We start from the raw sequence: 14,202 nt of genomic DNA, 5'->3' as shown, positions 1-14,202 counted from the left end.
CAAATGCCTGGTGATAGACAATGTACGCACACGGGATGGCATCTATTTATTGTACAATGAAACCACAAAATGCAACCCTTGTTTTAGCACATTTCTAAATAGAACATGTATTTTAAATTTCGTTCCTTGGGATATTTTTTGTTATTCAATCAATAGTTTTCTTTTAAAGGTAGCTGCCTACACAGCCTTACAGTTTGCATGCTCAAAGTCCAGCCATTTTTGTTTCTTCCTCTGAGTAGATTTTAAAAGAGGCCTGACGTGACTTTCTGGTCCCTTCTACTCTTAGCCCCCCTGCAGGCTGCTGAAGAGCACTCTTCTGAGGATTCAGTACAGTTTGACCTCCAAATATATAAGGAACTGATGGGACATTCTGGTGCCTTTCCCATAACCTTGACATCTCTGCTCTACCTTTTGACAACTTGTGATTGACAACATAAGGTACCTGTATGTGTTTGTTAGGCTTCCCTTTCACAAGATTCAAGAGAGACCACATCCTTCTCCAGTCTCGAATATAACCACCTCGTGGAAGGGAAAAGTATCAGGCCGGAATGGCTTTCTGGTCTCTAGTTCTAAAAGTCTTTTTATTAACTTTCATCATCTACATTCCCCTCTAACTGTATGTGTCCATGTATCTCTCTTCTCTACTTACAACTCTTAGTCACACTCTATTATGCCTATCTTTCTCTAAGATTCTTTTCTATACATAGTTATCACCTAATCTTTCCCTTTCAATCTCTATGTAGCTTTCAAAACCAGTTTCTTGAAAATTATTTGAGACATTAAAAAAATAGAAAAATAGATCAATGAAACTGACTTGACAAGGAAAAATCAGAAATAACAAAATAAAAAACTAACAGGTGATCTGGGAAAGAACTTATTTGATAAGAGTTGCTGAGAAAACTAGAGAGTGGTCTGATGGAAATCACATTTAAAAAACAACACATACACAATATACCACAACAAAGGATTATGTCCTGATTTATTAAGATTATATCATAAAAAACTGCACAGGAGACAAGATCAGAAAGTTAAGAAAATAAGGGATAGGAGACAATAAAAAATAAATAAAATGGCTTCAATGACACAAAATTGAAAAATGATAAAATCATACTTTAAAAGGAAAGGAAAGGACTTCCGGCCAAGATGGCGGAGAGGAGGCACACAACTGTGTAACCTCCGTGTTTTTCTCTCACTATCCATTTCATTTCATGCCTCTGAATTAATGCTCAACTGAAAAAAAACATACAATTAGTTACCAAGAGAAACCATCCTTGAGACTCGTCAAGAAAGGTCTGTTTTTGTGAGAGGGCGGGGACGGTTATTAGATCGGAAGCAAGCTGTGGGCAGCAGCGACAGCGAGAGCACAGAAGGTGGCTCAGAGCCGAGCAGAGCGGAGAGGGGGTGGGGCGTGATCGCAGCCGTCTCTGCGGGGAGAGCTTTGCTACAGGATTGGATACTTTGCTCCAGCAGCAAGTCAGCAGCCCAGCAGAGAAGCTAAAAACACCGAGGGTGAAGAATACAATCCCAAACAGCTGGAGTCTCTCGGGACCTGGCCACCCCTCCCCCACAGTGTCTCAGCACGCTCTCAGATCTCAGAGCACAGGTGCAGCACAGTAGGGCTAGTGTCTCGCTGCTACCCTGCTCCTCCCCCATAGAAAGCAGCCTCCATTCAAGGGTTTTTTTCTTCTGTTTCTTGGCTAGTCTTTGATTATTAGACAGAATGAGCAAGAAACTGAAAAAGACTTGAACCCTTGACAGCTTCTATACAGATAAAGAGCAGACTCCAAATCCTGAGGAGACTAAAAACAAACAGTCCCCAGGTGAATCCCCAAAGGAGGAGATCATATGTTCCTCAGCACAGATGAATCTCATGGAGGAAATTAAAAAGGCTCTCACAAGAGAGCTAAAAGAAAAATGGGAAAAGGAGAGGGAGGCTTGACAAAAGAGCCTGGAGAAGTCAGTGAAAGAGAGAGTGGATAAAGAAATCAAATCCTTGAAAAATAGGCTTAGTGAACTGGATAACAAAATTGGTGAAATGGAAAAAAATTCCACAGAACAAAAGAACTCAATGGGACAATTAGAAAAAGATCTTTAAAAAGTGAGTGAAGAAAATACTTCACTGAAAATCAGAATTGAACAATTGGAATTGAATGACTTGAGGAGACAAGAAGAATCAGTCAAGCAAATCCAAAAAAATCAAACAATGGAAAAGAATGTGAAATACCTTCTGGGGAAGACAACAGACCTGGAAAACAGATCCAGGAGAGAACCTGAGAATCATCGGACTCCCAGAAAAGCATGATGAAAAAAAGAGCCTGGACACTATTTTCCAGGAAATTATCAAAGAGAACTGCCCAGAAGTCATAGAAACAGAGGGTAAAATAGACATTGAAAGAATTCATCGATCCCCTACTGAAAAGGATCCTAAAATCAAAACAACAAGAAATATAGTGGCCAAATGCCAGAACCCTCAGACGAAGGAAAAAATACTGCAAGCAGCTAGAAAAACCCAATTCAAGTATCGAGGAGCCACAATAAGGATCACCCAGGATCTGGCAGCATCCACATTAAAGGATCAAAGGGCCTGGGATTCCGAAAGGCTAAGGAACTTGGGATGCAACCAAAAATAACTTACCCAGCGAGAATGAGCATCTTTTTCCAGGGAAGAAGATGGACATTCAACGAAGTAAGCGAATTTCACCTATTTTTGATGAAAAAGCCAGAACTTAACAAAAAATTTGATCTACAAGCACAGAACTCAAGAGAAATCTAAAAAGGTAAAGATTAATCTTGGGAACTATATTTCGGCTATAAAGATGTATAAAGAATACATGTATACCTTGTTCTAGAAACTAGATGTGGAAAGGACATTGTACCAGAGAAAGGGGAAAGTGGGGGTACTACATTTTATGAAGAGGCAAAGAAAACCTATTATATCTGAGAGAAAGAATGGAGAGGGATGAATATAGTGAGTATTTTACTGTGTTCAGAATTGGCTTTAAGAGAAAAATTTTAGACATATTCAATCTATGGTGAAACTTCTCCCACCTCATTGAAAAGTGAGAAGGGAAAAGTGAAAAGGGAAGGAATAAGCCAAGAGGAAGGGAATACGGGAACTGGGAGGGAAAGGGGTAAGATAGGGGGAGGAATTCTAAGGGGGGGGGAGGGATACTAAAAAAGGGAGGGCTGTGAGAAGCAAGTGGTGCTCACAAGCTTAATACTGGGAAGGGGGGTAAGGGGGTAAGAAGGGAGAAAAGCATAAACCAGGGTTAACAAGATGGCAAGTAATACAGAATTGGTCATTTTAACCATAAATGTGAACGGGGTAAACTCCTCCATAAAGAGGAAGCGGTTAGCAGAATGGAGTAAAAGCCAGAATCCTACAATATGTTGTTTACAGGAAACACACCTGAAGCGGGGAGATACATGCAGGTTAAAGGTAAAAGGTTGGAGCAAAATCTACTATGCTTCAGGTGAAGTCAAAAGCGGGGGTAGTCATCCTGATCTCAGATCAAGCTAAAGCAAAAATTGATCTAATCAAAAGAGATAAGGAAGGGCACTATATCTTGCTAAAGGGTAGAATGAATAATGAAGCAGTATCTATATTAAACATATATGCACCAAGTGGTGTAGCATCTAAATTCTTAAAAGAGAAATTAAGAGAGCTGCAAGAAGAAATAGACAGTAAAACTATAATAGTGGGAGATCTCAACCTTGCACTCTCAGAATTAGATAAATCAAACCACAAAATAAATAAGAAACAAGTCAAAGAGATAAATAGAATACTAGAAAAATTAGATATGATAGATCTCTGGAGAAAATGTAATGGGGACAGAAAGGAGTACACCTTCTTTTCAGCAGTTCATGGAACTTATACAAAAATTGACCATATATTAGGACATAAAAACCTCAAACTCAAATGCAGTAAGGCAGAAATAGTGAATGCATCCTTTTCAGACCACGATGCACTGAAAATTACATTCAATAAAAAGCCAGGGGAAAGTAGACCAAAAAATAATTGGAAACTAAATAATCTCATACTAAAGAATGATTGGGTGAAACAGCAAATTAGAGACATAATTAATAACTTCATCCAAGAAAACGATAATAATGAGACATCATACCAAAATGTATGGGATGCAGCCAAAGCAGTAATAAGGGGAAATCTCATGTTTTTAGAGGCCTATTTGTATAAAATAGAGAAAGAGAAGGTCAATGAATTGGGCTTGCAACTAAAAATGCTAGAAAAGGAACAAATTAAAAACCCCCAGTCAAACACTAAACTTGAAATTCTAAAAATAAAAGGAGAGATCAATAAAATTGAAAGCAAAAAAACTATTGAATTAATTAATAAAACTAAGAGTTGGTTCTATGAAAAAACCAAGAAAATAGACAAACCCTTAGTAAATCTGATTTAAAAAAGGAAAGAGGAAAATCAAATTGTTAGTCTTAAAAATGAAAAGGGAGAACTCACCACTAACGAAGAGGAAATTAGAGCAATAATTAGGAGCTACTTTGCCCAACTTTACGCCAATAAATTCGACAACTTAAATGAAATAGAAGAATACCTCCAAAAATATAGCTTGCCTAAACTAACAGAGGAAGAAGTAAATATCCTAAACACTCCCATCTCAGAAAAAGAAATAGAACAAACTGCCAATCAACTCCCTAAGAAAAAGTCCCCGGGACTAGATGGATTTACATCTGAATTCTATCAAACATTTAAAGATCAATTAACTCCAATGCTAAATAAACTATTTGAAAAAGTAGGGATTGAAGGAGTCCTACCAAATCCTTTTATGACACAGACATAATACTGATACCTAAACCAGGTAGGCTGAAAACAGAGAAAGAAAATTATAGACCAATCTCCCTAATGAATATTGATGCTAAAATCTTAAATAAAATATTAGCAAAAAGACTACAGAAAATCATCCCCAGGATAATACACTATGACCAAGTAGGATTTATACCAGGAATGCAGGGCTGGTTCAATATTAGGAAAATTATTAACATAATTGACTATATCAATAACCAACCAAACAAAAACCATATGATCATCTCAATAGATGCAGAAAAAGCATTTGATAAAATCCAACATCCATTCCTAATAAAAACACTTGAGAGCATAGGAATAAAAGGACTTTTCCTTAAAATAGTCAGGAGCATATATTTAAAACCTTCAGTAAGCATCATATGCAATGGGGAAAAACTGGAACCTTTCCCAGTAAGATCTGGAGTGAAGCAAGGTTGCCCACTATCACCATTATTATTCAATATTGTATTAGAAACACTAGCCTCTGCAATAAGAGTCGAGAAAGAGATTAAAGGAATTAGAGTAGGCAATGAGGAAACCAAACTATCACTCTTTGCAGATGATATGATGGTATACCTAGAGAACCTCAGAGATTCTACTAAAAAGCTTTTAGAAATAATTCATAATTTTAGCAAAGTAGTAGGATACAAAATAAATCCCCATAAATCCTCAGCATTTTTATACACCACCAACAAAATCCAAGAGCAAGAGATACAAAGAGAAATTCCATTCAAAATAACTGTTGATAGCATAAAATATTTGGGAATCTACCTACCAAAGGAAAGTCAGGAATTATTTGAGCAAAATTACAAAAAAGTTTCCACACAAATAAAGTCAGACTTAAATAATTGGAAAAATATTAAGTGCTCTTGGATCGGCCGAGCGAATATAATAAAGATGACAATACTCCCTAATCTATTTATTTAGTGCTATACCAATCAGACTTCCAAGAAGATATTTTAATGATCTAGAAAAAATAACAACAAAATTCATATGGAACAATAAAAAGTCGAGAATCTCAAGGGAATTAATGAAAAAAAAATCAAATGAAGGTGGTCTAGCTGTACCTGATCTAAAATTATATTATAAAGCAGCAGTCACCAAAACCATTTGGTATTGGCTAAGAAATAGATTAGTGGATCAGTGGAAAAGGTTAGGTATTCCTGTCCACAAGACAGAATAGTCAACTATAGCAATCCAGTGTTTGACAAACCCAAAGATTCTAACTTTTGGGATGAGATTTCATTATTTGATAAAAACTGCTGGGATAACTGGAAATTAGTATGGCAGAAATTAGGCAAGGACCCACACTTAACACCATATACCAAGATAAGATCAAAATGGGTCCATGACCTAGGCATAAAGAACGAGATTATAAATAAATTAGAGGAATATAGGATAGTTTATCTCTCAGACTTGTGGAGGAGAAAGAAATTTGTGACCAAAGATGAACTAGAGACCATTACCAATCACAAAATAGAAAATTTTGATTATATCAAATTAAAAAGCCTTTGTACAAACAGAACGAATGCAAACAAGATTAGTAGGGAAGCAACAAACTGGGAAAACATCTTTACAATTAAAGGTTCTGATAAAGGCCTCATTTCCAAAATATATAGAGAACTGACTCAAATTTATAAAAAATCAAGCCATTCTCCAATTGATAAATGGTCAAAGGATATGAACAGACAATTTTCAGATGATGAAATTGAAACTATTACTACTCACATGAAAGTGTTCCAAATCACTATTGATCAGAGAAATGCAAATTAAGACAACTCTGAGATACCACTACACACCTGTCAGACTGGCTAAGATGACAGGAAAAAATGATGAATGTTGGAGGGGATGCGGGAAAACGGGGACACTGATGCATTGTTGGTGGAGTTGTGAACGAATCCAACCATTCTGGAGAGCAATCTGGAATGATGCCCAAAAAGTTACCAAATTGTGCATACCCTTTGATCCAGCAGTGTTTCTATTGGGCTTATATCCCAAAGAAATACTAAAGAAGGGAAAGGGACCTGTATGTGCCAAAATGTTTGTGGCAGCCCTGTTTGTAGTGGCTAGAAACTGGAAAATGAATGGATGCCCATCAGTTGGAGAATGGCTGGGTAAATTGTGGTATATGAATGTTATGGAATATTATTGTTCTATAAGGAATGACCAGCAGGATGAATACAGAGAGGCTTGGAGAGACCTACATGGACTGATGCTAAGTGAGATGAGCAGAACCAGGAGATCATTATACACTTCGACAACGATATTGTATGAGGATGTATTCTGATGGAAGTGGATTTCTATGACAAAGAGACCTAACTGAGTTTCAATGGATAAATGATGGACAGAAACAGCTACACCCAAAGAAGGAACACTGGGAAACGAATGTGAACTATTTGCATTTTTGATTTTCTTCCCGAGTTATTTTTACCTTCTGAATCCAATTCTCCCTGTGCAACAGGAGAACTGTTCGGTTCTGCAAATATGTATTGTATCTAGGATATACTGCAACATATTTAACATATATAGGACTGCTTGCCTTCTTGGGGAGGGGGTGGAGGGAGGGAGGGGAAAAATCGAAACATAAGTGAGTGCAAGGGATAATGTTGTAAAAAATTACCCTGGCATGGATTCTGTCAATACAAAGTTATTATTAAATAAAATAAAATTTCAATTAAAAAAAAAAAGGAAAGGAAAAATTAAAGATAGGTATATTACGATCTTGAGCCCAGGGTGAGGTCAGCAACACAGGCATATCCAGAGCTGATCTCAGACTCGGCCCCAATATAGTTGCCCAAAGTAGCAGTGTAAATATCACCAAGAGAAGACTGCAGGCATTAATTCTTTCACCCAGCATAATAATACAAGGATTTCCCAGAGGATTCGGAATCATATTTAGCCTGAAGAGCTCACAGCAAGTTGCTCTAAGAAGATAGCTGGAAGAAACATCAAAGAGCTTTTACGAAACTAGGAATTCCCAAGCCACAAACCCAGAGAAGGTAAATAAATCTAAAACACCTATACAAGCAAAACCTCAAAGAAAAACACAGCTTGCCGACAAGATTAACTAGAATACCTAAAAGAAATGATGAGTTAAAAGTGATGTAAGTGAAATAGGAGAACCACAGGAAAGGGTTAGGAAAGGAGCTATGTAGGAGGAAGGACTTGTAAAGAGAATAAAAAAGCTTAGTCCCCAAAGTACAAACTGTTACCACAATAACAGACTCCTTGAAAATTAGAATAGCTCCAAGAGAAGTTAATGATTCCATGAAACAAAAAGATTAAAAGTCAAAAGATTTTTTTTTAATGGGGCAAAGAAAAATTATCTCATACTGAAAAAGAAAGACCTCCAGACCAAGGAGAATTTTGGGGGGGGGGGGCAGTGTCCCCACACTGTATTTGGGAAATCATGAAAGAAAACTGCCCCAGATCTTAAAACCACCAAATATTTTCACCAAAATGAAAACTGAATCTGCTAGTTGCATCCTAAAAGAATCCCAAAAGGAAAAGTTCAGGAATATCAATATGAAATCCAGAGTTTTCAAGGTTAAAGTAAAAAATTACTGCAAGCAACCAAAAATAAGCAGCTCTAGTATTGATGAAGTATAGGTTCACACAAGACTCGTGTGAAGGAGCAAGAGTAATTATTTCAAAATCCAAAAGCTATGGGCTTACAACCATGAACAACTTATTCAGAAAAACTGCTAATAGAGGATTTCCACACATTTTTGGTAAAAAGAAAATCAATCACTAAATATTTAAGCACCTACTATGTGCCAGATACCATACTAAGCACTGGAAACTTTGAAATACAAACATGTAAGTGAAAAGACACTCTAAGAACATAAATACAAATGAGCAGTTGGAGAAAACTTGAATAAGGATCCAATGTTTCCAGTCTCAATGGGGCTCATGAGGGGCGATATAAGCCATAGAGGATGAAGGACCAGAAATAGAATTTTGTTTTGGTGTGAAGGGGGAAAAAGTTGTTTAGAGGAGAAATAAGAAATGGAGAAATAAAAATATGTCAAGTACATGAAAACAGCTAGATTGAGAGCTACAGACACAGAATGCAATAATACTTAGATCGCTATAAAAAAGTGGTAGAAAGAAATAGAGATATAAAGATGAGAGATTGTGATGCTCAGAGGAAGGAACAGAGAGGAAGATATATAACTATCTGGCAGGGACTAGGTTTGCTTTTCTTTGTGCGTGGGCACATGCTTACTTAGTGCTTGTTGATTGAGGTGGTGATAAGAACCAGGGATAGAGAGAATGAGAGAAATAGAGATGTAGAGATAAGACACATAAGAATAGACATAGCTAGAGAACTAGATAGCTATGGAAATTGCGAGAAAGAGATTTAAAATGAGAGAGAGAAAGAAACAGGGATAGTGAGAGACCTAAGTCCCTATGGTCTATCTATGTCTCAGTCTCAGTTGAAGTGTCTTCTAGGTCTGACAGTCTAACATTTAGGGGCTTAGGGAACCTAGGAATTTAGAGATTGAAGACATTTACAAAAGACATTACAAAATCAAGGAACGAAATTCCTAGTACCTTGTAGTCTTAAAAAGGTCCATATCTCAACTCAGATCTGGATAACTTATGACCTCCAAAACCAAAGACTAGGGGCCAGGTCTATGAAAGTCTACGAACTAGAGAGCTAGAAAACTCAAGGCCTCAGCCTATGAGATGCAGAAACGAAATCCCAGAACGAGTTTCAAAGTGGAAGCCACGCCACCATCTCACAAAATTCACCAATCCACTTCTCCGCTCCCTGGGATAGCCACTTGTTGGGTTTCTCTTCAGCATACCCACACCATTACTGCTCGTCAAAATCCCAATCATGTCCCTGCTGCACGAGTCTGAATTTGAACTACAAAGGCCAAGGGTCTTCAGAAATCCTGGCTTTCAGGAGAGTGAGCAGCCCATATAATAAGCGGTCCAATTTCTGACCCTCTCAACACTAGAAAGAAGCAGGCTCCTAGTATTTTGGCTAGAAGTGGGGGCTTCTCAGATGCCATCTCTGGATTTTCTAGGAATCCTGAGAAGCAACCCCAGGCACTGGTATGAAAGGTAATTAAAAAAAAAAAATCAATGTTTTGATTTCTTTTGGTTTGGGCTAAAAGGACAGAAAGATAATGAAACCTTCCAAGAATCACTCCCAACGATGCCTAAAATGAGAGTTTGTGTTAGATGTTCATGTGATCAAGGTCATAAAAGTAGTCTTTGCAAAAGTTTTGCTTTCAAAAATAGTAGTAGTGGTAGTAGTAGTTGTCGTAGTCATCATATGTAGCAGCAGCATTTGTACAATGCTTTAAAGTTTGAGCAACATTTTTAATAATCCCTTCTTATGCCAAGTGCTTTAAAATATTATCTCAAGTAGGTCCTTACAAAAGCCCTGGGAGAAGATGCTATTAATTATTCTCTTTTACAAGTGAGGAAACTGAGGCATACCTCGTGGGTATTGAGGCTGCAAGTCCCAACTTCTATCCAGGGTACCATCTAGCTGCCCCTAAGCAGAATCTGCACATAAGTTAACAAAAGGAAGTTTCCCTGGTCTCCATTTATCTTACCACCACTGCAAACTATTAGGAAAGGAATAAATAGCTGCAACTCCAGAATTCCACAGCCAGAAAGCCAGAAGCAATGTCTATACATCAAGATACATAGTTCTTTCCTCAGTGACCCAAACAAACCTCACATCCATACCTAAAGATTCCCATCGGGTTTGTCATTCATGTCCTGGGCTGCCGAGGGCCTACCATTTCCCTGTTCAAATTAATGCTCCTCCTACTTCATATTCATCGTTACCTCTTCCTGGTATTCACATCCTTAATCATTCCTGTTCAAGTTGTATTCTACCTTCTCTCTCCAATGTTCCTACCTTGTTCTTCTCCCTCTTCCCCTCCACTGTTAAGCTTCCTTTTATGTGTTGTGTCCCCTCAATATGCCCCTTGAGGATGGGTCAGAGACTGTCGTAATTTCTATTTGTAATTTATATTCCCGGTATTTAGCATAGTGCCTAGCACATTAAAGAAGTACTTCTTATCAAGCCATTCTCCAATTGATAAATGGTCAAAGGATATGAACAGATAATTCTCAAAGAAATTAAAACTATTTATAGCCATGTGAAAATATGCTCCAAATCATTATTAATCAGAGAAATGCAAATTAAGACAACTCTGAGATACCACTACACACCTGTCAGATTGGCTAGAATGACAGGGAAAGATAAGGCAGAACGTTGGAGGGGATGTGGGAAAACAGGGACACTGATACATTGTTGGTGGAATTGTGAACACATCCAGCCATTCTGGAGAGCAATTTGGAACTATGCTCAAAAGGTTATCAAACTGCTCCAGCAGTGTTTCTACTGGGCTTATACCCCAAAGAGATATTAAAGAAGGGAAAGGGACTTGTAGGTGCCAAAATGTTTGTGGCAGCCCTGTTTGTAGTGGCTAGAAATTGGAAACTGAGTGGATGCCCATCAATTGGAGAATGGCTGGGTAAATTGTGGTATATGAACGTTATGGAATATTATTGTTCTGTAAGAAATGACCAGCAGGATGAATACAGAGAGGATTGGTGAGACTTACATGAACTGATGCTAAGTGAAATGAGCAGAACCAGGAGATCATTATATACCTCAAGAACAATACTGTATGAGGATGTGTTCTGATGGAAGTGGATCTCTCCCATAAAGAGAGCTAATTCAGTTTCTACTGATCAAGGATGGACAGAAGCAGCTACACCCAAAGAAAGAACACTAGGAAATGAATATAAACTGCTTGCATTTTGGTTTTTCTTCCCGGGTTATTTATACTTTCTGAATCCAATTCTCCCTGTGCAACAAGAGAACTGTTTGGTTCTGCACACATATATTTTACCTAGGATATATGGTGACATATTCAACATGTATAGGACTGCTTGCCATCTGGGGGAGGGGGTGCAGGGAGGGAAGGGAAAAATCGGAACAGAAGTGAGTGCAAGGGATAATGCTGTAAAAAATTACCCTGGCATGGGTTCTGTCAATAAAAAGTTATTAAAAAAAAAAAAAAAAAAAGAAGAAGCACTTCTTAATAAATGCTTGCTGATTTGGCTTATTATGAGATTTTATTAAAGCTGCCATCACCTTATTAGTCCACATCCGAATAGTATTTAAAGTTATAAACACATATTATAGCCTTCACAGGAGCAAGTATGACTTAGCTCTGCCTTTGGAGGCAGTCTTTAAACTTGACGCCTGCTAATTTTAGTAAACAACTGGAAAAAGAATACAACTTCACTGAAATAGGGTCAAAGGACCAAGAAGCCTTCGATCTGACCTACAGCTGAACTCTCCTCCAATTAGTGGGAGCTCATTGAGATTTTTCTCTGTTAGTGTCTCCTGAAGTCAACACAGGACTGTATATAGCAAGTGCTTAATGAATGTGTTTTCAAGCTCTTATTTCCTCAAATCATCTTCTCATTAGCTTTCCTGCTTCAAGTTTTTCCCCTTTCTAATGTAATCCTCTACAGCTACCAGGTCTGGTGATGTCACTCTCATTCTCAATAACTTCACAGTGGTTCCATTATTTGTAGGATCAAATACTAAGTCCTCTGTTTAGGAATTAAAATCCTTCATATCAGTCACCTTGTGAAGGAACAAAAAAACTAAAAAAAGAAAGAAGTCAAGAAAAAGTCTGCCCGGCTCGGAACTCAGACTCCCTCAATTCTCTCTCTGGACGTGCAAAGTACTTTGCTCCCCAAGTTCTTCTGAATTCTCCCGGGTAATATTTCAAGTCCTTCCCGGTATGGCCCCAACAAATCTTTACAGCCCTATTGAACACCTAAGCAAACTTTTTCCCCCATTTCCCAATTCGGTATCTTCTGCACCAGCTGTTCCCTATCCAGAGAAAGCACCCTCTCTCGTCTCCTTACCTCTTTCTCTTAGAAAGCAGTTTCTTTGAACACTTTCTAACATGACACTCTTCTAGTTCTTCTCAGTTGCTTGGGCCTTCCCTTCAAACTTACTTTGTATTGGCTTTGTATATGTGCCTATGAGGATGCATATTGGCTCCCACTCAGAGTTCTTTGAGAAAAGAGACTTTCATTTCTGTGTCTGTATACCCAACGCCTGCCATTTGCTTGCCTGGTAACAACTGCACTCGCACGAAACAAAATTATTAGAGAGGGAAATAAGGGTCTATATCTCTACCCTCTCGGGCCATTTCGACTAAGCTCACGTATAGGCAGCACAGTGCTGTCTATGACTGAACCAACAGATTATTCTGCACAGGGGCCCTATGGAAACAAGTCTTCAAGATCTAACACGAATATTCAGAAAGGAAAAACAGCCAACTGCCATTCACACAGTCTCACTGGTGTTTGCCAAAATCAAGCACATCCACCTGGCACACTTCCATACTCTTGATGACCAGAAGTGTAAGCCCAAGCCCAAAGGGACATGGCTAATTTAGTGTGCTCTTCTAGAGTCCTGGAGATTCACCTAGAAGCTGCAGAAAATCAGCTCCAGGCCAGGATGAAGAGAAGGATTGGGAAGGTGCAGAAAGGCAGGGTAAGACCTGGTAGGAGCAGCCCTGAGTTGCACCTCCCTGCAGGAGGAGGGAGGAAAGATAGTCCCTCACAGCCGAGGTGGTCATTCATTTAGAAAACGGTGTTCTCAAGTAAAAGCTCTCTTGAAGGTGTATATATACACCATGTATACATCTGAGGTTACCAAATCATTAAATTAGTATGCACTAGCCCCCAGCAAAGACTCCAAAGGCCCCCACTGTCCCACACCCATTGAATATCTAAGACCATCAACAATTACGTCATTTACATGTAAAATGCACAAAAGCCTAACGATTACATAAAGCAGACTGAACCTGTATATGTCAAAGTTGCAAATATAGCTTTTTTGAAGAGAAGCAAAAAAGCACTGCACCACTTAATTCTCCAAACATTACATGATGTTCCCCCTTCCTAAGAAGCAACCGCAAATCTTGTACGATAACCTGGCTGCAAGAGCTGCTGGGAGAGCTCTCTGTGGATTTCAGAGCAGCAGACTGAGCCCAAACACCAGCTCCCTTAAAGTTGTACTCACTGCATCAGAAGCTCAATAGAGTGGAAGGGGAGGGTTGCGAAAGTTATGTTTCCAGGAGCACCTGTAAAACCAACTAGTTCCAGGCTTCTTTTTTTGTACATAGAATCAGGGACTTTCAGAACTGGAGAGGACCTCCAAAGATCATCACATCAAGATCCTTCTCTTTAGGAAGACCTACTCTTAACCCCACCTAAGAAGTTTATCCTATTGTAAATGTCTCTATCTACATTCTTTCCACTGATTATCTTAGCAGGTCTTGGGTCTAAACCAGCTTTTAATTTGTTGGGGATTTGGC

The 14,202-nt window shown here is 38.5% G+C and overlaps 1 protein-coding gene across 1 annotated transcript in view; it reads right to left on the bottom strand.

The window, feature by feature from the left end:
• Positions 1–14,202, bottom strand: part of CD99L2 (CD99 molecule like 2) — a 110,558-nt gene that overhangs the window by 4,445 nt on the left and 91,911 nt on the right. The gene's annotated exons all lie outside the window — the stretch shown is intronic.

The sequence above is a fragment of the Antechinus flavipes genome, chromosome X (genome assembly GCF_016432865.1).
Source record: "Antechinus flavipes isolate AdamAnt ecotype Samford, QLD, Australia chromosome X, AdamAnt_v2, whole genome shotgun sequence".
Lineage (NCBI taxonomy): Eukaryota > Metazoa > Chordata > Mammalia > Dasyuromorphia > Dasyuridae > Antechinus > Antechinus flavipes.
This window is presented reverse-complemented; position numbering and strand designations above follow the sequence as displayed.